Source organism: Alosa sapidissima, chromosome 7 (genome assembly GCF_018492685.1).
Source record: "Alosa sapidissima isolate fAloSap1 chromosome 7, fAloSap1.pri, whole genome shotgun sequence".
Taxonomy (NCBI): Eukaryota; Metazoa; Chordata; class Actinopteri; order Clupeiformes; family Clupeidae; genus Alosa; species Alosa sapidissima.
In genome coordinates this window covers 21,741,138-21,767,399 of record NC_055963.1, presented here as the reverse complement: position 1 = coordinate 21,767,399, position 26,262 = coordinate 21,741,138, and the positions used below count along the sequence as shown (strand labels likewise).

The 26,262-nt window shown below is 40.6% G+C and overlaps 1 protein-coding gene and 1 long non-coding RNA gene across 2 annotated transcripts in view; one reads left to right on the top strand and one right to left on the bottom strand.

The window, feature by feature from the left end:
• Nucleotides 1-26,262, top strand: part of LOC121713366 (NLR family CARD domain-containing protein 3-like) — a 59,913-nt gene that overhangs the window by 12,449 nt on the left and 21,202 nt on the right. The window contains exon 2 of the mRNA XM_042097925.1: nucleotides 20,282-20,322. The gene's annotated coding sequence lies outside the window, so the exon portion shown is untranslated. The remainder of the gene's footprint in view (nucleotides 1-20,281; nucleotides 20,323-26,262) is intronic.
• On the bottom strand, nucleotides 4,990-18,359 carry LOC121713685. The gene is made up of 3 exons (XR_006032914.1): nucleotides 18,347-18,359; nucleotides 17,285-17,292; nucleotides 4,990-5,258 (listed from the first exon to the last, which is right to left on the bottom strand). It is a non-coding gene; the product is annotated as an uncharacterized LOC121713685 (long non-coding RNA).

Sequence of the window (26,262 nt, the reverse complement as noted above, 5' to 3'; positions counted from 1 at the left end):
GCCCATCTGGGAAAGTTCATAATCCATCCATGCTGGTAGTGTCTCTCTTTCTCTTTCTCTCTCTTTCACACACACACACACACCTGTCTGTCTATCTGATCCTTTACCCTTTCTTTTCATCACACTTACATAAGCTATGGAAGGCCTTACAGACTTCAGAACTGACAGAGCAGGCTAGGCCTACACTCAAGCACACTAATAGGCATGAATTGATTGTATTGATATTGAAGTATTATTTTTTTAGCGGACAATTTCGAGAATTTTAGGCACAATTTCTTGTTAAAGAGATCAATCATCAGCCTAAAAATGTTTTATAATGTTGTATTGTTTATGTGGCCCACTTTTGCACACCTTGTAGGCACCAAACCCTATGCTATAATACCAGCAATGTGAGGTTTATGGACAAAACACCATATTTGACCTTTTCTGAATTTGACCTTTTACTGAACATGCGAATCCCACAGTCAAATACAGTTGCTCTGAACAAAACTGTTCAAGAGTTATTTAAGGAGAAGTTGAACGTGTGTTTTGTTTCATTTGTCCATCCTGGCTGGGACAAATGAAACAGCATGGGGGACGAATGAAACATAGCCTACAGCTTAAATTATGTAAACTTACCACAACTTCAATATTTGACAACATATCATGAATGGCATAGGCGCCGATACCGTGGGTGCTCTGTAGGGCTTTGACTCCGAACTTCGTTATTCGAATATAATTCGATTATTTTAAAAATTAAAGATATTCGAACGAATTTTAGGGATCTCTTAATATTCGAACCTGTAGCCTATGGAAATATTTTTTGTAAATGTATTTGGTTGTAGCCTAAACGTTGTTTTCAATTCAGATTCCGAGGTTTTTTTCACGCCTTCTGAAGTGAAATCGCGAGCTCATTAGCAAGGCTATTATTGGCCATCTGGGCTCCTGTAGGTTAGCATCCTGGCTGGTTCGCGCTTAGTGAGCAGCTCCCACATAAACATTTTTATTTTAAACTTAACCTTCCTCTGATTTTTAATCACCTTAGTTATCAATCAAAGCAAACAGGGAAAAGAAATGGCAACACAATCATTAAAAACACTTAAATAAATAAATGTGCAGATAAGTCTGAATGAAAAGCAGCACTGGTTGAAGCCTGGAAATATTGTAAACAAAGTAACGTTAGCTTAATTTGCTAGTTTATCATAGTCTATGGTTAGACTGTTCAGTTTCCCCATGTGTGTTTAAGTTTCAATTGAATACTTTTTCTCCTTGGGACAGGCCCGTTTGAGTCTTGAAAATACTTTTCCATTTGCATTGGGATTGAGATGATTAGAATTTAGCAGTCAATTTGAATGCAGTAGTTTTGAACAAATTCGTGCATCGTGCTAATGATGCTAACCAGATTTAATAGCAATTTAGCCAGTCGTCTTGCACGATTAATGTTTGGATTACATGTGCATGCTGAGGAGGGATGCACCTGTTGAGAGGGAGAGAGAGAGAGTGCACGGGGCAAGGAGAGTCTGTGGTGAGGTAACGTTAGGCCTACTTCTACCGCCTACTCTGGTAGAGTTTGACATACTACAATGCAAGATCTATTTAGCCTATTTTATTTATGGACAACATAAGGCAGGAGGTGTGTGTTGCTTTTAATTATGAATGTTATATCGAACATATTTTTTATTGATATCGATTACATGTGCTATACATATCGCTATCGTTGTATCGCCCAGCCCTATGCTCAATAATAACAATTTTGACACACGCATTTACTCAGCCTTTCGTGCACGTAGTCTATTGACATTGACTGATACACTGCCCTCTGGTGGACAGAACAAATAGAACTTAAGTTTGATACCAATATCGATCTTACGGAAGACATTTAATGGTTAAAATATTATTAATACATATTCGAATATATTCAAATTTTAATATTAATAAACAAACGAACTTCGAATATGATTTTTGGGCAAAAGTCAAAGCCCTATTTTGTATTTATGTGTCGCTTTGGACAAAGGCGTCTGCTAAATCCATAACCATAACCATAAATATTGCGCGATAGCTATGCTCATCTCATCTGTGGATGCCGTCATGTTGTTCGTTGCGTCACACCTCAACCCGCCTCAAAGCCAACGCTGATTGGACGTTCGTTGGTGAACTGCTCCAAATTCTCTTTAGCGAAAAGTTGCCAGACTGATCTGCGAGTGAAACCCTGAAGCTCGCGAGATCAGGATGGTCTCACGAGGCTAGAATGGTGTGCCTTCTCACAAAATCATAGTCACTGGGCTAAGCTAGATGTAGCTTTCTCCTTCACCAACCTGAGAGCCTATGAGGCAGTCACGTCGTCAGTGGCACTCTCAGGTCCTTCTCATCTGCTGATAGAGCAACATGAGTATTCCACTATAGCATTGCTCCTCATTGACTTACTCCTTTCCTTTTCAGAATGTTCTTTCTATCAATAATCAGAAGTCTTTCTTCAGTGAATTAGCAAGATACCATCAGTAGCCAACAATCATAAAACACCTGTCGCGCGCTCTCTCTCCCCTGCGCATGAAGCTGTCTGTGTTGTAGGCTAGATTTGCGTGAGTTCTTTCTATCTGCTTTACTTTTGTGAGTTGCGACCACCTCATCACATTATTAGGCTATGTTATGCGTTCTATGAGGTACCAGTGTTTAGCTGTGTCACAAAACAATACGCTTTGTCAGACTACTTTTAAAATGATATTCAGGGCTACATTCGGGGCTGAAGACCCGACAAGGCTTTGCGTTAATTCTTCAGGTGGGAAGTGTCAGGAATTTTCATACGAGAGACGCTCTCATTGGTGGTTAGGAAATGGAGTAGGGGATTGACAGCAATATAGCCAATCACATTATGAGAGATTCTGAATTTAACATAAACTGTGATATTAAATTAATGTAAATTTAGCCGGGACTGTAAGCTGGCACACGTGGGTGCTCGATATTTTCCGTGGGTGCTCGAGCAACAGAGCACTAGGGCTTTGACTTTTGCCCAAAAATCATATTCGAAGTTCGTTTGTTTATTAATATTAAAATTTGAATATATTCGAATATGTATTAATAATATTTTAACCATTAAATGTCTTCCGTAAGACCGATATTGGTATCAAACTTAAGTTCTATTTGTTCTGTCCACCAGAGGGCAGTGTATCAGTCAATGTCAATAGACTACGTGCACGAAAGGCTGAGTAAATGCGTGTGTCAAAATTGTTATTATTGAGCATAGGGCTGGGCGATACAACGATAGCGATATGTATAGCACATGTAATCGATATCAATAAAAAATACGTTCGATATAACATTCATAATTAAAAGCAACACACACCTCCTGCCTTATGTTGTCCATAAATAAAATAGGCTAAATATATCTTGCATTGTAGTATGTCAAACTCTACCAGAGTAGGCGGTAGAAGTAGGCCTAACGTTACCTCACCACAGACTCTCCTTGCCCCGTGCACTCTCTCTCTCTCTCCCTCTCAACAGGTGCATCCCTCCTCAGCATGCACATGTAATCCAAACATTAATCGTGCAAGACGACTGGCTAAATTGCTATTAAATCCGGTTAGCATCATTAGCACGATGCACGAATTTGTTCAAAACTACTGCATTCAAATTGACTGCTAAATTCTAATCATCTCAATCCCAATGCAAATGGAAAAGTATTTTCAAGACTCAAACGGGCCTGTCCCAAGGAGAAAAAGTATTCAAATGAAACTTAAACACACGTGGGGAAACTGAACAGTCTAACCATAGACTATGATAAACTGCTGCTTTTCATTCAGACTTATCTGCACATTTATTTATTTAAGTGTTTTTAATGATTGTGTTGCCATTTCTTTTCCCTGTTTGCTTTGATTGATAACTAAGGTGATTAAAATCAGAGGAAGGTTAAGTTTAAAATAAAAATGTTTATGTGGGAGCTGCTCACTAAGCGCGAACCAGCCAGGATGCTAACCTACAGGAGCCCAGATGGCCAATAATAGCCTTGCTAATGAGCTCGCGATTTCACTTCAGAAGGCGTGAAAAAAACCTCGGAATCTGAATTGAAAACAACGTTTAGGCTACAACCAAATACATTTACAAAAAATATTTCCATAGGCTACAGGTTCGAATATTAAGAGATCCCTAAAATTCGTTCGAATATCTTTAACTTTTAAAATAATCGAATTATATTCGAATAACGAAGTTCGGAGTCAAAGCCCTAATACAAAACAACATAATAATATTTAAAATTGAACAGGGAACAGATTAAAATGTAGGTCAAATATAGTAAGGAGAATAGTTGTAGTACACAATAATATCAATTCAAGCAATAGCCTAATAAAAAGCAATGTAAAAAAGGGGAAAGGCAATAATAAAACAATAATGTCAATTCAATCAATAATATAAAAACAATGACATGCTAAGACTACATTAAGGAGAATATCAATAATAAACAATAATGTCAAATTAATTAACAGCCCAATTAAAATAAACTAATTTTATATATATAAAATAAAATATAAAATATATTTATTCAAATTAGAAAGTATTCCTGGGTAAGCTGTGAAGCTATGAGTCTCAGCCATGCAGCTGGGAGGAATGAACGACAGACATCCTCCACAGCCGATTCCAGTTCATAATGGAAGAATATACTTTCTTCAGAAGTGTAGGGCCTACCGTGAAAACTTGATGGGAATTGTTGTTGATTAGGTTCATGTCACATACAAATGGTAAGTTAAAACAGCTTAACGTTAGTTACGTTACCAAACTTAATTGTATGTTAAACGAAGGCATTAGAAGAACACTTTGTTTATCTAATTGGTTGATTTGGCCCATCGATAACCAACAAAGGTGGTGATAGACAGATGGTTTATCCAATCAGCTAACCAGTATTTCCGCCCCTTCCCAAAAGTTCTTCAATGAAAAGTTCCCAGATCCAGAGTCAGGTTAACACCATTCATAGGCCTAAAAATATCCCTGCCAGACCTTTACAAAAAATATGATACCATACACGCCTTTTACACCAGTGTAGGATATGGCAAAGTTTAAGAACCACTGCCTCCACTTAGGCTACTGTCGGCTAATGCGCGCTTCTGGATGGATAGGCTATATCTCGTTTTTTTAACGGCGTGATGTCAACACGAAATATAATTTCTGTTTATAAAAACAAAGCAAAGTGTTTTTCCTTTTAGTTTGGGTTAACGCAATTAACCCTCTGAGTTACGTAAACTGTTCAGGAGTCAAACGACGGATCATGCGTGATTTAGGCGTAGTGTAGGTGACTGAAAGTGCACAAAAATTGTGCCTTTGCTTAACAGCATTTAAGAAATGTCCTCGGGGGTCACGCCCATGGACTCCTGTAAACTGTATTGGCGTTTTGTGTGTCGGCCGCTGTTGATTTCCTAAACATGTGTTGAAGTGCATAGGCCTACATTTACTTCTCAAAAACCGTATGGCAACAATACACATGGGCGTTGGTATCGGGCATTTAATTGTTTGAGACAGAAACATAAATCGGCGCCTATGATGATTGGTACTTCACGTATGTGTTATTTTAGATAGATTGCTGCTGGGCTATTCACCCCTTGCATGTGACGTCACGTTTCGTTCGCGCCACAGCAAAATAGTGCAGGGGTTTTCAAACTTTTTGTGTGTGTGGACCACTATTTGTAATGAAGAATTTTCGTGGACCACCTCATAATACCCTTAATAACATGTCTATACACAGCCCTACCTGAATTAATCTGCACCTCTTAATAGGCCTACTGTGTTGGTAGCATTGGCTAACTAGCGCCAGATTTCTGAGTGCAGGGGACAAGCCGAGGTGAGCTATGAGACACAAATTCACACTCGGTATCATGTTTCACACACTTTAGGTCAAAATCACACCGGAATTATCCTTTAACATCTGCCTCTTCTCTTCAGAGAACCTGTTGCCATCCACCGATCCATGTTGTGGTTCTAACCAGTTCTTCTAACCGTTAGTGCTTAGCGGCACTGCACTTGAACGTCACAGCCTAGCGCCACTAGCCTTTTAGTCACACAATAATCACACAATAACTTTACTATTTAATTTATATTTAAACATAGAATATATGTTAGCATTTCCTGGTAAAATAAAGGTTTAAAAAAATATATTATTTAATATTTTATTTTGCTTTTCCACGGACCACCTGGAGTACCCTCACGGACCACTAGTGGTCCGCGGACCACAGTTTTGGAATGACTGGCCTAGTGGACGGCAAGAACATGAATCAAATCAATGGGTTGTAATGGGACATATCGCACAGCTAGGAGATTATAGTGAGATTTTAACCGTAGTAATGCCCTTCCACGACTGTTGGCTTATTGTTTGGAATACAAAAACATCCAATGTTCTTGCATAGATATATTTTGGTTTGTTTTCTTTGTGTTTCGGGACTATTTCAACCACTTATCTCGTCAGTGTATGAAGCACAGCAGCGGTTAGACTCTGAACGGCAGACTACAAGCAAGCACTTAGGCAAAGTCTATGGCAAGATCTGAATGTAGGCTAAACAGATAATACCGTTCAAGGTTTTTTTTATTTCCTATTTCTTTCAATTCTTTAACTTCAGACATGTAAGAAGTAAGTTTATTCGCTGGGCAACGTACAAACTGACGAGTTACATTAGCCCTAGCACTATGAGCTACGATAAACGTTAGCTAGACTAGCTAGCCTCTAAGTGGCAGCTAAGTTATTACAGTGCATGAAAATGCACTGTACTGTTCTTCCTAGGCTTCTTATTACAGTGCATGAAAATGGACTGTACTGTTCTTCCAAGGCTTCTTCTTCTTCTTCTTCTAACGCAGTTAATTCAGCTTCAACCGTTTAACGTAGAAACTTCATTCAAACTATGTTACGTAGGTCTTACTTAGGACATGTGGGCTTTGTATTTTTCAACTTTGTAACTTTTATACTTTTTAAACTATTAATTAAAAACTACTCAAAATTTCCCCATAGACTTAACATTGGGCTGTGACATCACAATAGAGCCGTTAAGCAATTAGAATTCTATGGCAGGTGTTCAGGCCATATCAAAATAAAAGTCCTCACTACAATATTTCATGGCGAAACTGCCAATTTTGTATTCTATGGCAAATGCCAATTGAGCTGCACGGTGCTGGGCAGTGAGCATAGGTCCTTCCAGAGGCCATCGAGCCCTCAGGCCACCTTCTGAAGTCTGACAAGTCAGAGACATTCACACCAGCGGCCAGGAGGAGGTCATTTTGTAGGGCTCTGGCAGGGCTCCTACTGTTTGTTGTTGCACAAAGGAGCAGATACTGGTCCTGCTGCTGGGTTAAGGACCCTCTACCATCCTGCCCAGCTCTTCTAGAGCAACTGTCTCCTGGAATCTCCAACATGCTCTTGAGACTGCACTGGGAGACACAGCAATCCTTCTAGCAATGGAACGTTTGGTGTGCCATTCTGGAGGAGTTGGACTACCTGTGCAACATTTGTAGGCTCCAGGTACTGGCTTATGCTACCAGTAGTGACACTGACCGTAGCCAAATGTGAAACTAGTGAAAAATCAGTCAAGGAGGATAAAGATGGAAAAAGTTATCATTTGCCACCACCTCTAAAACCATTCCTGTTTTTACAGACCTATTTCCCTTCTTCCTTTCTTGTTTTGAAGAAAGTGGTCCTCAAGCAAGTCTTGGACTTACTATATCAGAACAACCTAAACTTGTATTGAGCTTTTGGTGTATCCACCACAAAGCACACCCAAGGACTGGACAATCACTATAAGCCTTAAATTGGTATATGCTAATTGGCCCCACCCACCTCAATTGAATTAGGCTAACAGTAGGATGTGTTGGACTGGGTTATATACTAATTTATCTAACTATGACTGGGTGTATAATTTATCTAACTCTAGAATAGAAGACAAAATAGCTAAATTCCCAAAAGGCAGCATGTTTCTTTAAGAGACTTGACAGACTCTAGCATCTATGGGTTTTAGCCTCCTCGCTAGCATGCCAGCCTCTAGGGGGCAAATTAGAAGGATTGAGCCCAGGCAAGTGCAGGGTTTAGTCACACAGTCGAAACTTCACACATAGCCTAAACGCACCCCAGTTTTTGACTCAGTGTCAGAATGTATGGCTACTTCTTTAAAATCCAACATGTCTGCCATTTTAATTATGCATGATTGTCTCATTATATATTTCATAATGCTGAAAGATGGCTATAGACGTCATATTATGTGTGAAAAGCAGCATAGCATTATAAATGTAGAAAAAAAGGGCATATTTTGGTGGCCATATTTGAAGTCAAGATAGGGGCCACTAGGGGGCGCTATGTGTTGGGGTCCATTTCAATTTTTGGCCTTAGTCGCTGTACTATCTGTCTATCATCGTTGCGAAAACCGGAATGTTTCATTCATCCCGCGTTTCTTCTACGGCTGCAAACGGGATTCACTCGCAGTTAACCAAATATTTCTTTATTAGGGCAGTGCAGGCATATTTCTGGCTATTAAATTATTTCTATACCAGTCTGCTAAAGTCTGTTGTGAAGTTTGGGTTCTTCTTCTTCTTCTTTGAATTTTAACGGCAGCTAGCATCCAACTAGTTGCATTACTGCCATCTACAGGACTTTTAATGCATTACACTATATTCTGTTAAATAAACCAGTATCCATTAAAAATTATTTTCCCACTTGACCCTATTTCTAAAATACGTTTTAGAGATAGATCATCTACTCCAATCTCTCTCAAATCTCTGAACAACTCTTGTCTGTGGGAATCATAGTTTTTACAGGACATTATTACATGATGCACTATCTCCAGCTCCTGACAAGAACACAATCCATTCTGATGTTTTCCTAAAACAAAGAGAGTACTGTTCAGAAATGTATGTCCTATTCTCAATCTTGCAATAATAATTTCCTCCTTACGTCTCATCCCCTTTTTAAAAACATTAACTGAGTCAATTACCCTACTAGATATAGAAAAAAGGTGCTTTGGCTCCATTTCTTTATCTGGCGGTTGTTGCAGCGTCACTGGAGAAATACAAATTAACCCTCTAGGCGCCACTGTCGAGTTTACTCGACAAGATGCGGTACTGAATAAAACGGCCGATTTAGTCAAATAGGGTGTCATATTTCGTTCGACATCCACTCCACTAGGTGGCAGACATGTCATACGTCATCCCCGAGTCCGAAAAAGGTCATGGTTTAAACAAAAGTTTTGAGCTACAGCGCATTGAATCAGTGCGTGCAATACCGGAGCTAGTGTGCGTGTGAGCCACTTAGTCAGAGCGATATTGTCAACGTTAGCGAGTATTTGCATTAGATTATCGTCTAATGGCATCAAAAAAGTTTACCTGAAATGAAGTGTTGGGTCTTCTATTCGCGGACCCTGATTCTGAAGGGGAATATCTGCCTTCAGGAAATGACGGTGATTCGTTTAGTGAGGCTTCAGATGCGTCCCTGCCTTCAATGATGCAGCTGGACAAAGTGAGAGTTTACTCCATAGTTTAGCTTACACCAAGCACAAACGTTGAATCGTTTGCCCAATGTCACTGGTGGGAATAATGTTTCACGGGTTCGGAGTGTTCATCGGGAAGTTAGCAGGGTGTTAGTGGTGTGGCGAACAAGGCTGGAGGTAGCCTAATAGCGCTAGCTTCTGTCTTTTGCCTCTCCACAATCGCGGCGACAGTAACGTGGTGGAGCCTTTGTCTAATGCGACTGGGTATGTTAGACGAGGTCGAAGTGCTCATAGGAGAGTTAGGGGGGAACGTAGTGGCAGTGTGGGGAGTCGCAATGAGAATGACAGTAGGCCTAGTCCGAGCTGCGCAAATTCTCTCCACTCGACGCGCGCGAGGCAGATCTGGCCATGCTGCTCGCATGGTGGAGGTGGTGACACGCTCTCTCCCTCTCCCTCTCCCCCACACACACACACACACATTAGGTCATGCATAGTCTATCACAAGATGATGGGAATGCCGGCCCTGTATGGATAGGGATAGGGAGTCATTATCTCTACAACAAAAGGCCTGCTACATAAAAAAAAAAAAATGTCAGCCATTTATTAGTAATGATTTACACTGTTGATTTGCTATCTATTTCCCTGATCATTTAGGACATACACTATGTGTTCCTTTTTGTGTGTTCATGTCCTTGTGATGTGTGTGTCTGTCAGCTAAGAAAAAAAAAACATCAACAAAAACAACAAAAAGAAAAAAAATACTAACATTGTCTCTTGTCTTGTCTCGTCATCTCACTCCTGATCTGTGCCTTGCCGTGGCAAATGAGCTTTTGAACTAAACAGGTCTTGTCTACTTGTGTTTGTGTGTCATCTGAATAATCTATATGTGCCCCATACATGGAATCAGAGTGCCTACTGTATGTAGTAAATGGAAAATCTCTACAGCAAAAGGCCAGTCTACTGCTACATGCATTTGGTTTGTTTCGGCCATTTATTAGTAATGATTTACACAGTTTGTTCACTACTTACTATTTACCTGAGCATTCAGTATTGTGCAATATAGCATACAGAAGGTGAGGGACATTTTGGGGGGAAAGAAGTGGTGCATTTTATCATTCAAACATGCGACTTTTCATGAAAATTCTATAATCCAAGATGGCTGCCACCATATGACATCATAATATGCAAATTAGATATAAACATTTAATCTCTACATAAACTTTGGGTCATCCTTAATATTTCTCTAATTTACAGAAAGTCTCTATCTCTTATCACTTTTAAGATATAGCCTTTTGAAATGAAGATGTCAAAATTTATCGTTTCGGAAAAAAACCTCTGGCGCCTAAAGGGTTAAAGTCGCGTGATCCCGCGTGAGGTCGCGTGCGAACCTCGAGGGAAGCTGGCCAATTTGAGTAATGCCCACTGTATCTTTAACTGGAATTATGACTATCAAAATGGCGTATATATCTCAAACTGGAGTTTGGGATACTCATAATTTGATTGTAGATATCTGTTATCAAGATATTCAAGGAATCTTGAATGAGTTTTGATTAGAGAGATCTGAAATTGTAGATATCTATAACTTTCATTCTGGCTAGTAAAATGTAATTATAGATATCTTGAATGAGACTATAGGCGAAATGACATTGACATTAGAGATATCTGTATTGCTATGCAAATTAAGCCCACATCCCACTTTAGGCGGGAGCAGAGCATGTTGTTGTTCAAATCATCAAATCACATAGCACCTGTTAACTGTTAACTTGTAATTAGCACTGATTAGCATCATGTCGAAGCAGCCAGAGGGCTAACCTAGTGTTCATGGCATGGTTCATGGGCTTCGGAAAAACCTTTCTCCGAGTGAAAACATCATCATTCCGCGTCAATCACGTCACTTAATGTGTGAGTCAGAGGTCAGAAACTGGGGCTAGATTTTGCTAACAGAGTTGCCCAGTTAGGGGCTCGTCATCACTTTTGTCGTCACGTTGTAGTTCGTTTGTAGTCCATGTGGCCTTTCATGTCCAACAGTTTTAATGTGAACTTTGCCGTTTTTGTCACTTGAAAGGTGCATATCTTTCTTTCACGAGCATTCTACACTATATTTTAAGCAAATACAGTTGTTTGTTTAGGATTAGTGAGTGTATGTTTTAACCTTTGTTGTGGCATCCTTGTTTGTCACACATTCCGATGGCAAAGCACATGAACACTTGCTGTCGGAAAAACAAAGTAGCCATGGGGGCGGTCCTTGTCATTCCGAGGTGCTCTGAATGCACTATAAGGCAGAACCCATTTACGGAGAGCCGGATCACTCCCTATTAACTCCATTGTACCTGCAATCTGCTGCAGTTCCGCTAGGGGCGATCATGAATAAGTGCAAAAACAATGGGGGTCTATGGAGCTAGACGGCTAAATGTGTCTCTTTCACCTGGTTGTCGTTGAAAAATCGAATATTGGATTGTGGTTTCTGCAAGATCAATATGGATTATAGGTTAAAAGTTGAATGAACGAGTACTTACGTCCTTTCGATTTCTTACAGGTTGGGTCGTTGTTGCCCACAACACACTAGCTTTCTGCTAATGAATGACGTCATTGACGCATTTGAAAGGCTTTTTAGAACAAATAAGTGACTCAAAAAATATAATACTCAGCGGTGTGTATTTTCTCTGCCCCCTGATTGATGGCAAAGTTGCAACGGTTTGGCTTGAATTCCCTGCTACTTGAAAACAAATAAGATGGATGTTGCTGTTGGCGAACAGTGTGACACGAGTTAAGCTTTTATTAAGTTGGCAAATGTTTGAACTAGCCAACTAGCTCCGCTGGTGGGAAACGCATGGGACTCATAGCGCTGCCGCTGTCCTATTGCGTGCAGAGGGAATTTGAAAGACAACTGATTATCCCGCCCCTCGGACTGAGCACTGCGAACGGTGAGTGCCCAGACCCTACATTTTAATGTGGGTCTGGCTCGTCAGGCTACCATAGACCTCCATTCATTCTGCACTTATTTGTGAGCGCCCTCATGTGGAACCAGAAAAGGAACTGCAACCAGTTCAGAAACCGGAAGTTTCCCGAGAGTGGCGGTTCTCCCCTTATTAGACATTCTCTGGCTAAGGAGTTTTATCAAAGATGTATGCAAATAGGGTAGTACACGCCACGCACGAGGGGGAGCCACCATCCCCCATTTATGCAGTGATCGGGCTCCCTTTTTAACATTGAGGTCTATGGCAGAATTTGTCAAAGCCTTATTTTTCTGAGCAATGGATGTGCATTTCGGACACGGTATCATGATCTCCAAACCCTCCTCCCCATTTCAGGAGAATGTCGTGACAGTATGACCCTCCAGTCGGGAGAAAATCAACATTAATGAAGTTTGTTTTGTACTCCGGCTTCTGTCTGGCGTGGAACCGAGGCGTTCAAACGTCAGTCATACGTCAGTGACATGCCCCTGTGCAGGCTGGGACTGAACCAGAGCCCGTCTCTGACTGAACTCCACTTTGCCCTCATAGACATGAACTAGGACCCATCTTGCTACGCATTAATTATCTTTGGTTTTCTATCGTCTTTTTAATGCTGCAGCCCGTGCAAGACAGGAGCTGGCAGCAAGAATTGATGATTCAATGTTGCTTTGATTTTTTCAATTACAGTCAACACCATTGTTATGAATGGAGTTTCCTGTAGATGGCGCTGGTGCATTTAGTAGGCCTACACATTTATGTATGAAACGGAGTTGATAACGTGAGAGTCTAACCACACGGTGTTCAGAAGTCCCTGAGTTATTTTACTATTTTACTGTGCAGATCTGACTTGATGTGATGCGATGCATGCTGGGTTAAACACAATGGGCATGCATCACATCAAGTCAGATCTGCACAGATCTGCATGAAGACGAACACGCTTAATGTCTATTGAGTTAAGTCATTTAGAGACGAGACCAGAGAATGTCTAATAAGGGGAGAACTTCCACTCTCTGAAAACTTCCAGTTTCTGAACTGGTTCCTTCTGTGGTTCCACATGAGGGCGCTCGCAGGCGAGTCCAGAATGAATGGAGGTCTATGGAGCTGTACCCCTCAAAATCCACTTTTTTCGGGATATATATTTTTTTCCAAGTAATTTTAATATTTTTATTCGAAAGGGGAGGCAAAGACAATACACTTGGTTGAGTATTAACAGTCACTTAATTGTTCTAAAAAGCCTTTCAAACGTGTCAATGACGTCATTCATTAGCACAATGCTAGCGTGTTATGGGCAACAACGACCCAACCTGTAAGAAAACGAAAGGACATGTCTCCGGATTATTTCACTTTTGATTGATAATCCATATCCATTTTGCGCAAAATAAAATAAAATCTGAGGGTTTCAGTTGTTTAAATAGGTGAAAACAATAAATTTAGCCATGTAGCTCCATAGGACCCCATGTATTTTGGACTCGCCCGCGATCGCCATCTAGGTGAAATCTGGTGAACTGCAGCCAAATTCGGTTTGTATGGGATTAATAGAGAGTGGGGAGGCTCTCCGTAGACGGGCTCTGACGAGACCATACGAGGCCAGAAAGTGCTGTCAAACCGGAAGTAGGTACATAATATACTTTTAATGTTTATGGATAATACAACGGGAAAAACTTGTTTTTTTGACAGTCTATGGAAAAAATAGTCGCATTAGAACCTTTTATTATTATTCGTAATTGATATTTATTTATTAAACAATTGATTGCACCTGACTGTCCACGTGATCTACCAGTCAGCTGAGAGGAGCTCGAAAAAAAGGTGAGCTTGGACACACCAGCTGATGTGATTCATGGCAGATATCACGGCTAGGGTTTAAATTGCCTTCCTATTTATTTAAATGAACATAATGACTGACGGAATAAATTACTATGATGTTTAATAAACAATTGTAGACAACCATTTAACAAGTCATCATTATATCACATCAATTAAGTGTTTTCTATAGGCTCGGTTACTGTGTGACATTGGTGTAGACTACAGCAAAAAAAAAAAACCCAACAAGTAGGCTATCAACACGTTTTCAGTAGCCAACAACTGTTGCAGAAATCACATATAAGAAGGTATGCTTTTGATTTTCTGTACATTTTTGCACATTCCAACATAAGGAAGCCACATGGGAAACTTTTACTTGACTTGACTTTACTCGTCTTATTTTCTAACTATTTTTAAGGTAGGCTACAGCTGTTACACAAGGTTCTGGTATCCCTTTTTTATGACTGGTCTTTGTGTGTCGACTAATAGACCTCTCCAGAATAAGTCCCGCGTCCGTAACTTCCGTATCCATCCAACTTCCGGTCGTCAAATGTCTATGGGAAATAACATGGCGTTTTGAAAGATCGTACCTGTCAAACTCTGTAGGTGACAAAGTAGAAAAAGCTGGTGGGCCGATTGGCCTACACACTGCCATCTAGTTTCCACTGGATTTTTTGATTGCCGGTGCCGTTTAAGTAGTAAACGATTATTAATGCTAGCCGGGAGCTAGTTCCGATGTACGCGGGCGGAGGAGGGCGTTAGATCTTGCTCACAACCAACTAGGGCTGTCACTTTACGTTCGAAAATCGATTGCACAATCGATTGGACCAGACAACACAAGTTTCGAAGACTAAAATAGGGAATCGATTTTAACCAAATATGTACACTATTAATTTTAAACGAATTAAACAAATAAAAAGGATAGATGTAACAAAATTCACAAACAAGAATATAAGAATATAAAAGAATTCCGAAGTGCAGTAAGCATTGCGAAAGCTAAAAAGAAAATTCCCACCAGTTTTACGCACCGGAAACAGCTGTTTCAATCAGCTGCTTTGCTGCTCGTGTTTTGCCTAAAAAGGGAGGACAACGCGATCAACCTGTGCGACATGAGAGAGACGAGTGATAGGCCCTAATAACTTGAGTTCGATGTGGAAGTAGGCCTACTTCGGATTTTTGGTATATCAAACTATGGAGAAGAACAAAGCGGTAGGCTATGCAAACTGTGCAATCGAGTTCGTAGGCGAAATTTGTTTGACATTTCTAATCGTAAACACAGACACAGGTACGTTGAAGCCTGCAGCCACGAAACTTCACGCCAATAAATCATCAGAAATATTGCTGGCTTGCGTCTACAAGCGCCCTCTTTACGTTCGTCCTAATGCTTGTTAGTTGTTTGTGAATTGGCCTATATTTGCCGTTGAAAATGGAAACGTCTTTAGACATAAAAAATCGATTTTACAATCGATTCAATTCACACTTATGTCTCAAAAATCGAACAGGATTTTTTCACAAAAGTGACAGCCCTACAACCAACCAGTCACAACCTAACGTGATGGTCATTTTCACGTGTGATTCATGCGTGGTTTCAGTGGTCTATAAATGTAACTCGTTTGCAAGGTTCAGCCTCTTTTCAACATGACTTAACTTTGGTTTGACTGTGCGAGTTTGTTGGCTGTTATTGAGATATTTGAAAAAGAAAGAAATTGCAGACGAAGACACTAAAGACATGACGAGATGAGATTTTTTTTCCACAAATAACAGATAATGATAAGCAGACTAGGAATCAGAGGCTGAATCGTATTGAGTCGATAGCTTTATTTTGCATGACCTTGATCAGAACAGTAACGTTTTCAGAATGTATTAACAACCTATCAAACATGATGATTTCACGCAGGGTTAGTGCCACCTCCGTAGACAGGCTCTGGTGTCACAAACTCCATTTCGCTGAAGACAAACTATGAAACATTGCCGTTGCTACGCAACCTTGACTGGGGGAGTCACGGCGCAGGCCCGGATCTAGGCTGCTCCGATTGGGGGGGGGGCAAATAGAAATTTGGGGTGGGCACAATGAATACCCCCACAACCCCCCCCCCCCCCCCCCCCCCAGACACACACACACAACATTTACACTACGCAACAAAACCGCTCAGTTTCACCTACAAATGCCTTACTTTTCACCTTAAAACCCTTATTTAAAGCAACACCAAAGAGTTTTTTGTACCTTAAAATAATGTTTCCAAAATCGTTTCAGTGGTTCATCAACTCGTAACAGGCTGAACGGCAATTCTGCATTCGCTTCGCGGCCCTCTATCGGCTAACCGCACTATGTAAGTTTGCCAGATCGGGTAACGGATCTGTAGTTCGATGGAGTGATACATAAGAAACTACAAATTTGACTTGCATCTGATGTCGCAATACATCATACTTTTATAAGTCATGCAAAATATTCTACCTTGTCTGTGGACATCGTTATTTGCAAAGCCGGTGCTAGATAAACAAATAGCGTGCGTGCGACAGAGGGAAAGTTCTTTGGTGTTGCTTTTATAGCAAACATGACATATTACATAGAACTGTTAATCATAGAACTGATTTTACTATTTACAGATATCTAGGCTATATTTAACGTTTATTTTCTATGTGGCCTGTTATGAAATCATGTATTGAACAATTTAAGCACCGTTCAGCTTTAAGAAACTCAAATAGTCTACATGCATGCTTAGCATTTTGTCATCATTAAGGCTACTTTGACAAACTCTTAGTGAGCTGATTTTAATATTTACAGATATCTAGGTGATATTTGTAACATTTATTTTGTATTTGGCCCGTTATGAAATCATGTATTGAACAATTTAAACACACTGTGAAACCTGAAGCCCAAAGTTGGAGACATGCATTTAGACATTGCTGCAAATGTAAAACCGGATTACTCTGGAATGGCTAACTCTAAATACCTTTGTATTCGGTAAGGTCTGCTGTTTCTTCTGATATATGGTTTGTCATGTGTTCGGGAAAAATTTGTGAAGTATTCCACCGAGATGAATGGGTAGGGAGATGGGCGCAGAATGTAACATGAATAAATTTAAGTTACTTTTCTCGCCAACCATTTACCACAACAACTTGTGGCTAACATTGTTTAAAAGCTGAGAAAAAGCTCTTTCGTGTGATGTGATACATGTAATATCTGTGTGAAGAGTAGGCTATCGGGAGTAGGCTAGTTCAGCAAAGAACGGGTGAATTTGGACGCACTTTCTTTCTTGCCATGCGCTGTCACATTCTCCACTGCGTAAAAGACAGGCTAAATTAATTTGCGTTGTGAATGCTAAGCTTAATTTGACAGGCCATAGGCTAAATAAAAATCGCTAGTCAGATGCAAACCAGAATATAGAAAGAAAGGGGCACTAAGGCCACAGTGGCCTGTGAATCTCCGATTTTCAAAGGGACATCACGGCCAACGGAAGGGGCAATGACGCCGCTGTAAAACACAGTTAAGGAATGACCAATGTTAACAAACTAACTGGCTAGATCACCTTAGAAAGCTAACATGCACATTAGCTAAAACAAACCTTATTCTAACGAGAATAATACAAACACTAACACTACAGTTAAAGGTCTTTATTTAAACCAGCATCAAGAATCTATATAGCTAAGCCCTCTCTTGCTGTTTCTAAGTATGAAACAGCAAGTGATGCACACAGTGTGGAATGGTAGGGGAACGCTGCTGCTCCGTTATTTATACTATCTAACCAGCAAATCAGCACCCTCGAAATTCAGACGGGACTAATTAGAACATTGTGATTGGCAGATTCAATAGCTGTCAATTAAAATTGACCAATTAGGTGGGACAGAATAAATATTTGGGGGGGCATTGCCCCTCCCAGCCCTATTCTAGATCCGGCCATGTCGCGGCGTCTGAAGCGTGCGTTAGCTTAGTGCTTCTTACTGATATATTTCTACTTTAACGGCACCGACAATCAAAAAACCCAGTGGAAACTAGATGGCAGAAGTGTGTAGGCCAATCGGCCCACCATTTTTTTCTACTTCGCTACCTACAGATGTTTTACCGGTATGATATTTCGAAACGCCATGTTATTTCCCATAGACAATCGACTCCCGGAAGTTGGATGGATACGGAAGTTACGGAGGCGGGACTTATTCTGGAAAGTCTTTGACAACAACTTTGACAAGATTTGGGAAAGATTCTTGAAGTAATGTTTTAACTAATGCCCCCCATTCAAGCTTTACTCAAAAGACTCCAATCTTTCAAGAATCTTTCCAAAATCTTGTCAAAGTTGTTTGGTGTAAGGAGGCCATAAGTTGATGTTGCCTATTAACAGGGTGCGATTTGTGAAAAAAAAAAAAAAAAAAACAGAGGGGGGGATGATTTTGAATAAGTTTGTAACCCCCCCCCCTCCCAAAAAAAAAATGAACGAACGATTCCTAGTAATTTCATGGCTAATAATAGCCTATATTAATTTTGCCACCTTTGTAACATTTACCTTTAGCTACCATTGTGTATGACATTAAACAGTGAATGTGCTCTTTCGGTATGATGATCAGCTCCTCTAATTCAGGGTACGTTTTGACAAGCATACAAATTCACCTTGTTCTTGCCCCATCTGAAATGATCCTCTACCTTTGCTGCCTCCATCCTTTCTGTATTTGTTGGGTAAATAAAAATGTTGTATATGATGGCACACTGCAGTCTGGAGTTAATGAAGTGGCCAACTTATGCTAACCAAATAGCCCACACATTTTGTAGGCTAATCGCTGCGTAGGCTACGTGCATTCTCTCTCCTGCAGATTTGCGTTCAGTAGCCAAGTGTGTAATATTGCAAAAGTTGAAAAAATAAATGTGTTTATTGTAGCCTACAGAAAATAAATAGCCTACTGTCATACTGTCAGTTAATTGGCTACAGTGCAGTGAAGAGTTTGAAGAGTGAAGTTATAGGGCAACTTGAAGTTTTATGAAAATAATTTACACCAGAACATATGGGCCATGACCATGAAGCTTCTATTTCTTGCAGCTGTTAAAACACCCGCTAGATAGGCTAGTTTAAATACCCACCAACATTCATTTTTGCAGTGGGCCTACAGATTATTTCTGAAAGTTATTTGTCCTAGCCTACTGGCCTAGCCTACTGGCTGATTTATCAAACGAGTACTCGTTCGTCCTCAGCAAACTACAGGTGGTTCGATAGAGCCAAGCAATTTCTAATATGTAACACTTTTTGTGACATTCAGAAAATATCTCCTCACTTAATGTAAGTTCCTTTAGACAATAGGCCTATGTACTCGTGGATCTCAGTTGCATCAGTTTTCTGATTCTAAAATATGACAATATGCTTCACTGAATCCTTCTCGTTTTATTTCATTTGTCCAGATAACTTTTCCATTGAAACTAGCCATTTATGATTGATTACACTGTCGACATTCTGAAATGTCCTGCACGATCAAGGCCAAATTAAACTTTTAAACTAGCTGCCGTTTTGCCACCATTGGCTAGACACTGCAGTCAAATGGTTAGCGGTTTGGCCGTCCATGCCCCCAAGACTACATTTCGCTGTTTCAAGGACGAGAACAGGCGTGTCCAAAGGGGTGAAAACCACTTTAAATCGGGTCACATTATTGAGTGTGGTATGTCCAAGAGAGCTTGTGGGTTGTGTAAAGGCCAGCATGAGGGATAAGACCTACAAAGTTGTGGTGAGTTGCAGGGAGGTTGGTAATGCTAGTTAACATTAGTTCACTTTAGCTAGCTTTATGGGATGAGTAGTTCCTTCGCTCGGAAGTGAAAATATGTACACAGTCTTGTACCTTTGTCTTTTTTTTATTTTCTGCTCGTTTTTTCACTAGAAATGATATGTTGTATGCTTATGAGTTACGCCGTAGCTGGCTAGCCTAAGGCATGGTCTAAAATTCTTTAGATACAGATTTTCCCAGACGTCGATGGGAGAAACTAATGGGAAACTTACTTCCGGAAACTAAGCTCTCTCGGAGGAGGGTCGGGATTGTCGAGGTCTATTAAGTAATGACAGTAGCCCTAGGTTACGGTACATCTCTCGAATGTGTTGTGATGCTTATGCTGTATCTTTCATCATGTGTTCACAGTGACGTGGATGTCTCTATAAGTGAAAAACCAAGTGCATATGGTGAGTTCCCATCCACTTCATTCATCAGCTACCACTGCCTACCTTTTTTCAGTGGATGTTACTAACTAACCCAACACCCATGCATTCAGAATCCCCCCCCCCCTATTTTCTTATACATTTCATTATAATGAAATACAAGACAAAAGACAGAGAACATATGAATTTGACATATGACATTACATCAGACACACAACATACAGGGGTACAGGCGAGGGTGACCATTTCCATAACACCAAAAAGGAGGACATTATGCGGCATATCAATGAATTACTATGGTGTACATAGGATTCTGGTATACTCTAATTTACAATACAATTTTGTGTGGTTTAAAGATGATGTTTGTGTAGCTGAACAGGAAAATATTAATGAAAAGTCAAAAAGTGTTTTTAGGTCTTACGTTTTGGCATGATGTTAACTTTCTGTCAATGAAGCCAGAATACATATGACGTAGCAGCACATGGAGCCTTGTTTATGTTTTTATCTGCACAGATATTTATCTGACACTGCTCTTAGCCAATCATTTGTTAGACTAGAACTAGATATACTAGTTGGCATTGGACGTTGTGCTGCGTCCCAGCAAAAATTCTAGAACTCCGTTCCTCAAGCCTGTCTCAAAAAGGAGGACAAATATGCTTCCTGCTTGATGTTGCGCAGGACGCCTGAGAGGGCATTGAAAATCAGGACTGTCCTCCCTAAAGCCGGACGTCTGGCCACCCTAGTACAGGCACAGTCACAATAAGCTAGTTGCACGAGTGACTCTTGGTGGGCTTGTTTGTTTCCAATGGAGCCAGGTGTGTTTGAACCTGCTGCTATTGTCAATGTAATTAGTGTCTACACGGATCAGGTTGGTATACTTCTGCACATTTTAAATAAGCATGGACATTCCTAGACGTTATCAACTTACATAAGAAATATAATAATACTAGTATGAAATATAATTATTACTACAATGACAAGCAAAAGGAAACAGTGTGTGGCTAACGTTAACAATAGGCTAAGCCATTAGTTAGCTAACATCAGGCTAAACCATTTCTTAATTCTTTCACTGAAACAATACATATAATATGTTGTCACAAAGGCACTGTCTTATAATGTATTATTATGGAAGACTTTGTACTTACCCAATAATTTCTGGATGGTGACGGATCAAAACATATCAGCTTAACATTTCGCTCTTTTAACGACTCGCTCTTTCAAGCCTTTTCCTCGCCAATGTTCGCTCCCTGGTGAACAAAATGGATTAACTGCTGCTGTGGGTCACCACACACAGAATCATTATGGACTGCAACATCATGATTTTCACAGAAACTTGGCTTAACAGCGAAATACCCAACAGCGCTATCGAGCTAGCTGGACACAGCCTCCTCCGTGCAGACAGAACAGCTGTTGATTCCGATAAGACCAGAGGTGGATTTATGTAAACAAAACGTGGTGCACGAACACTACCATCACTGAGAGTCACTACTCAGAGTATCTCATAGTTAAGTGTAAACCTTCCTATCTGCCCAGACAGTTTACATCAACTGTAGTAACAGCAGCCTACATACCACTGGATGCTAATGCTAAGATTGCCATGAAAGAACTGCATTCTGCTATCAGTAAACAACAAACTCTGCATGCTCAGGCAGCCTACATTGTTGCGGATTACTTAAACCACTCAAATTTAAAGACTGTACTGCCTAAATTCCATCAAAATGTATCATGCCTCACAAGAGGAGAAAAGATTTTAGACCGAGTCTACACAAATGGCTGGTGCATACAAAGCCGTCCCCCATCTTGGACACTCAGATCACCTCTCATTGTTTCAAGTATTCAGCACTCATCAAATGTGTGAAACCAACAGTAAGGACAGTCAAAGTGTGGCCAGAGGGAGCTGATTTGGCACTAAAGCAGTGTTTTGAAAACACTGACTGGAGCTAGTGTTCGCAGCTCAGGCCACCCATGACTCCCACACGGACATTGATTCAAATGCCCCCTCCGTTCTGAACTGTATCAACTCAAACATCAACAGTGTCACCACCCTCAAATGGATTACCACTTTCCCTAATCAGAAGCCATGGGTGAGGTCAGACTCCTGCTGAAGGCCCGAGACATCACACTCAGATCAGGTGATGCTCAAGCCTATAGCTCATCCAGGGCTAACCTGAAAAGGGGCATCAAAAAGGCCAAGCACAACCACAAGCTAAGGATTGAGGATCACTTCAAGAACAACTCTGACCCCTGACGCATGTGGCAAGGCATCCAGGCCCTCACAGATTACAAAACTACTAACTCCACCCCCCCGTCACCGACACCTCCTTGCCTCCACCTCCCCGTTACCGATACCTCCTTGATGGGCTGAACCACTTCTATGGCCGCTTTGATAGGGACAACAAGGAAGCCACACTCTCCACCACCGATATGTGTGTGGCACTGAGCAGGACTAATGCACGTAAGGCTGCTGGTCCTGATGGTATCCCCGGACGCGTACTTGGGGCGTGTGTTGTGCAGCTGTCTGAGGTTTGGACTGACATATTTAATCTGTCACTAGGCAGCTGTCCCTGTGTGCTTTAAAACCACCTCCATTGTGCTGGTGCCAAAACACTCCACTGCAACAAGCCTTCAATCTTTACACCCCCCTCCCCATTTTAAGTTTTTGCTTGAAATTGCACACTGCCTACTAACAATAGCCCTGTTTCCACATACTTTGACTTATGGCGGCCTTACATTGTATGATTTTGGTCTGTTTTCACAGTCGGCGACTAAATTTCCGAAGTCGGACCAAAATCATGGGAGTTGTGCTGGAATCGCGGCGCGCTCCCGTCAACTAGATCGTTAAGTGTAAGGTGCCAATCTTAGCGGTTTTAAGTCAGTCAGAGTCAGTCCTTTTCTAGTTTTGTCGTTACGACAATATCGAACATGTTTGATATTATCGTAAGTCTTTCTAGTCGTGGCTCATGCAAATAGTGACATGAACTATAAAAACCAATAGTGACCTCTCTCCAACACCAAACAGGAAGGGGCAAAGTAGGCGACAGCTGTAGCCTATATGATTATTTGTTATTCTTATAATATTTGTCATTTCTTATACATATTTAGTCGGCTCTTCCACGTGACAGAACAACTCTATATCGGTTAGGGATGTCACGCATGAAACAATGCTGCAGAAACACGAAAATACGACTTTGAGTTTAGTATGCCATCATTTCAGTTCCTGTTTATCTATTGCATGATGGGTAATAATTTAAAGGAATCTAGTTGCAGTCTTGTAAATAGTGACCCTGCAAGATCCCTAGTCATTGCAAAATCATAGTCTGTGACTTAAAACTCTGGGGTCTGAGACTGTAGTCTTTCACGAATCTTTTCCAAATCTTTGCAAATCTTTTCAAAGTCTGTCAGTGTAAGGAGGGCTTTATATTCAAGTGCTTGACCTCTTTTGAAAGCTGAGGTCTAGTAAATTATTTTGGTACCAATAGATTGACTGTGTGATGAACTATCAGAGAGTGGCAAAGGGTAGAATGAAGGGTAGAGTGTTTTTAAGGCGGTTTTGTACATCTCTTGGTCATTTTATTTTGTCTTGGAAACACAATTGAGGCCCACTACCAGGTCTTGTGAATCAGTATCTCAAAGTAGATCAATATAGAATGAAATATGAGTACTTAAGACCATTATTTGCCAAGATATGCTCATGCGTTTTGTAAAATGCCCTATGGAAACTCCCCATAGGACTTTTGGCTACTCAAAATGCATGCTGACAATAAAACGCTTACTGTGTGGCAACCGCTTAATCTTGGCATAATCTTGGTCTCAAATGAAAGGTAACACTTTGAGGTTTCTTGTAGACTATTTGGAATGTATGTCAGGGGTTCTGATATAGAATGATTACACAAAATATGGAATGATTACACAAAAGTCTCTATTTTTGCATTTTCATACATCTGCACAACTAATATTGATTGTACATGAAAAATGTTGTCACATATGGATTCCCAAGAGTTCAAGATTTTAAATGGTGTATAATATTACTATGCTACGTAAGGGATAACGGCCGCTGAGATGTCCTGTTATACGGAATTAATGGACGAGGGCGGAAGGCAAAGAACTCCCCAACGCACAGCGCACACAAAGGAAACGTGCAGTTCCGTTTAAAAAGAAGCCGACTTGTTGTACAGCTTTCTTTGGCCCTATAAAGCGATAGCAGTTGACAGTTAGCTTGTTTACAGTTGATTTCATTGTTGCGAAAGTCGGGGACCGTCATCTATTCTGACATACCCCCACTCCGACATTGACGTCTAATTGTCGGAATTGACGTATAATTGTCGGAATGACGTTCATTTTTTTTTTGGAAACATCCCACGTTTCCATTGTCGGAGTGGCGGGATGCCATTAATGTAAATGTCATTGCCATTCCGACATGGTCATTAATGTAAATTTCATTGCTATTATCATTGTTCTCATTGTGATTAATGTGATTATTTCTTAGTTTCTTGCGCTTTAGTGTACTACACTGACATTCGTCATTGGGGATAGTCGCTGACCCTCATTCGCTGTGGATCTTTGGCCCAAGACACAATGCCCTTTCTACAGTCTCTCCCCAAAACGCCTGTCTTTGCGCACCGAGGCCAATAGCTAATTAAGGTAATGCTGAGAGAGAATGCTGGAGAGTCAAGAAAAAGAAGACTAAATGCAAACATGTTATGTGCAATCTAACAACTACACGCAGGCCTATGACATGTAAATAAGACTATTGTTATTCTGTGGCTCAATCAATTTAACCTGACCGGCTGTTCCGATCATCTCCGACGTCGGGGGATATTGTTTAACAGTCTGTTTAATGGATTTGCCTTCTATGGGCAAAAACAGTTGGTTTATTTTTATTGCTTCCCTTCGGAATAATTATAGGTTAAAAAAGTAAAGTAAGAATACACAAATAACCATAGGCTAGGCCTACATGATGTAGATATCAGGGATCATTCAAAAAATAATATTTCGCAAAAATGCGTGTAGTCTATTTCTTTTTTTTAAAGTATATTTTTTTGGCCTTTTTATGCCTTTAATGACAGGACAGTGAAGAATAACAGGAAGCGATTGGGAGAGAGTCGGGGTGGGATCCGGAAAGGACCACGGGGCGGGAATCGAACCCGGGTCGCCGGTGTACGGTGCAGGTGCCCCAGCCAGTTGCGCCATGGCCGGGGCCTGTAGTCTATTTCTTAACAGGTAATTTAGGAGAATAAGTTGGTTACAGTGCATTTGCCTATTAAGGCTCGGCCTCATATGGGCTAGAACAGAGTTTTTTTTTTTTTTTCAGTGCAAGCTAGACGACCATTGTAGGCTATAAATGCATAGCCTCCTATGATCCTGACATTTTATAGTATAGGCTAGTCCGCAGCAGTTCGTAGGCTATTGCTTTCGGTTTGAGATCCAGTGAGGGCAGACATTTATGCCACCCAACTTTTTTGAATTGCAGTAACAAAACCAAGCTATTTGAAAAATATTAGATATGTTAGCAAATTGGACCAGACAAAGTTTTGCTGGTTTAACTTTGCTGGTGAGAACGTCATCAGACACAACCAGCCAAGCAAGGTAAAACACAACTGATGGGCTTTGAGGGAGAGCAACGTGTCATAGACCCTATGCATAGGCTACTAGCGTAGCCAGAAATGTTCAAATGGGTGGGCACAGAAAAAAACGGGTGAGCAAAGCCAATTGATGAACATAAGAGAGGCCTAGATGAGATATGCCTACACCATACAAACATTAATCATAGGCATGTGGTATTTATGACATAACAGTGGAATTTATTCACAGCTGACAAATTACGCAGAAACATTTTCAACTGGAGCAAAACAACGCATATGTGGCTTCGGCGCGTCACATGAAACACAATTGAGACAATAGACTGACCATATTGGACAACTGCAAAGCCTTATCATAGGCATGTTACATTCATGACATGAAAAG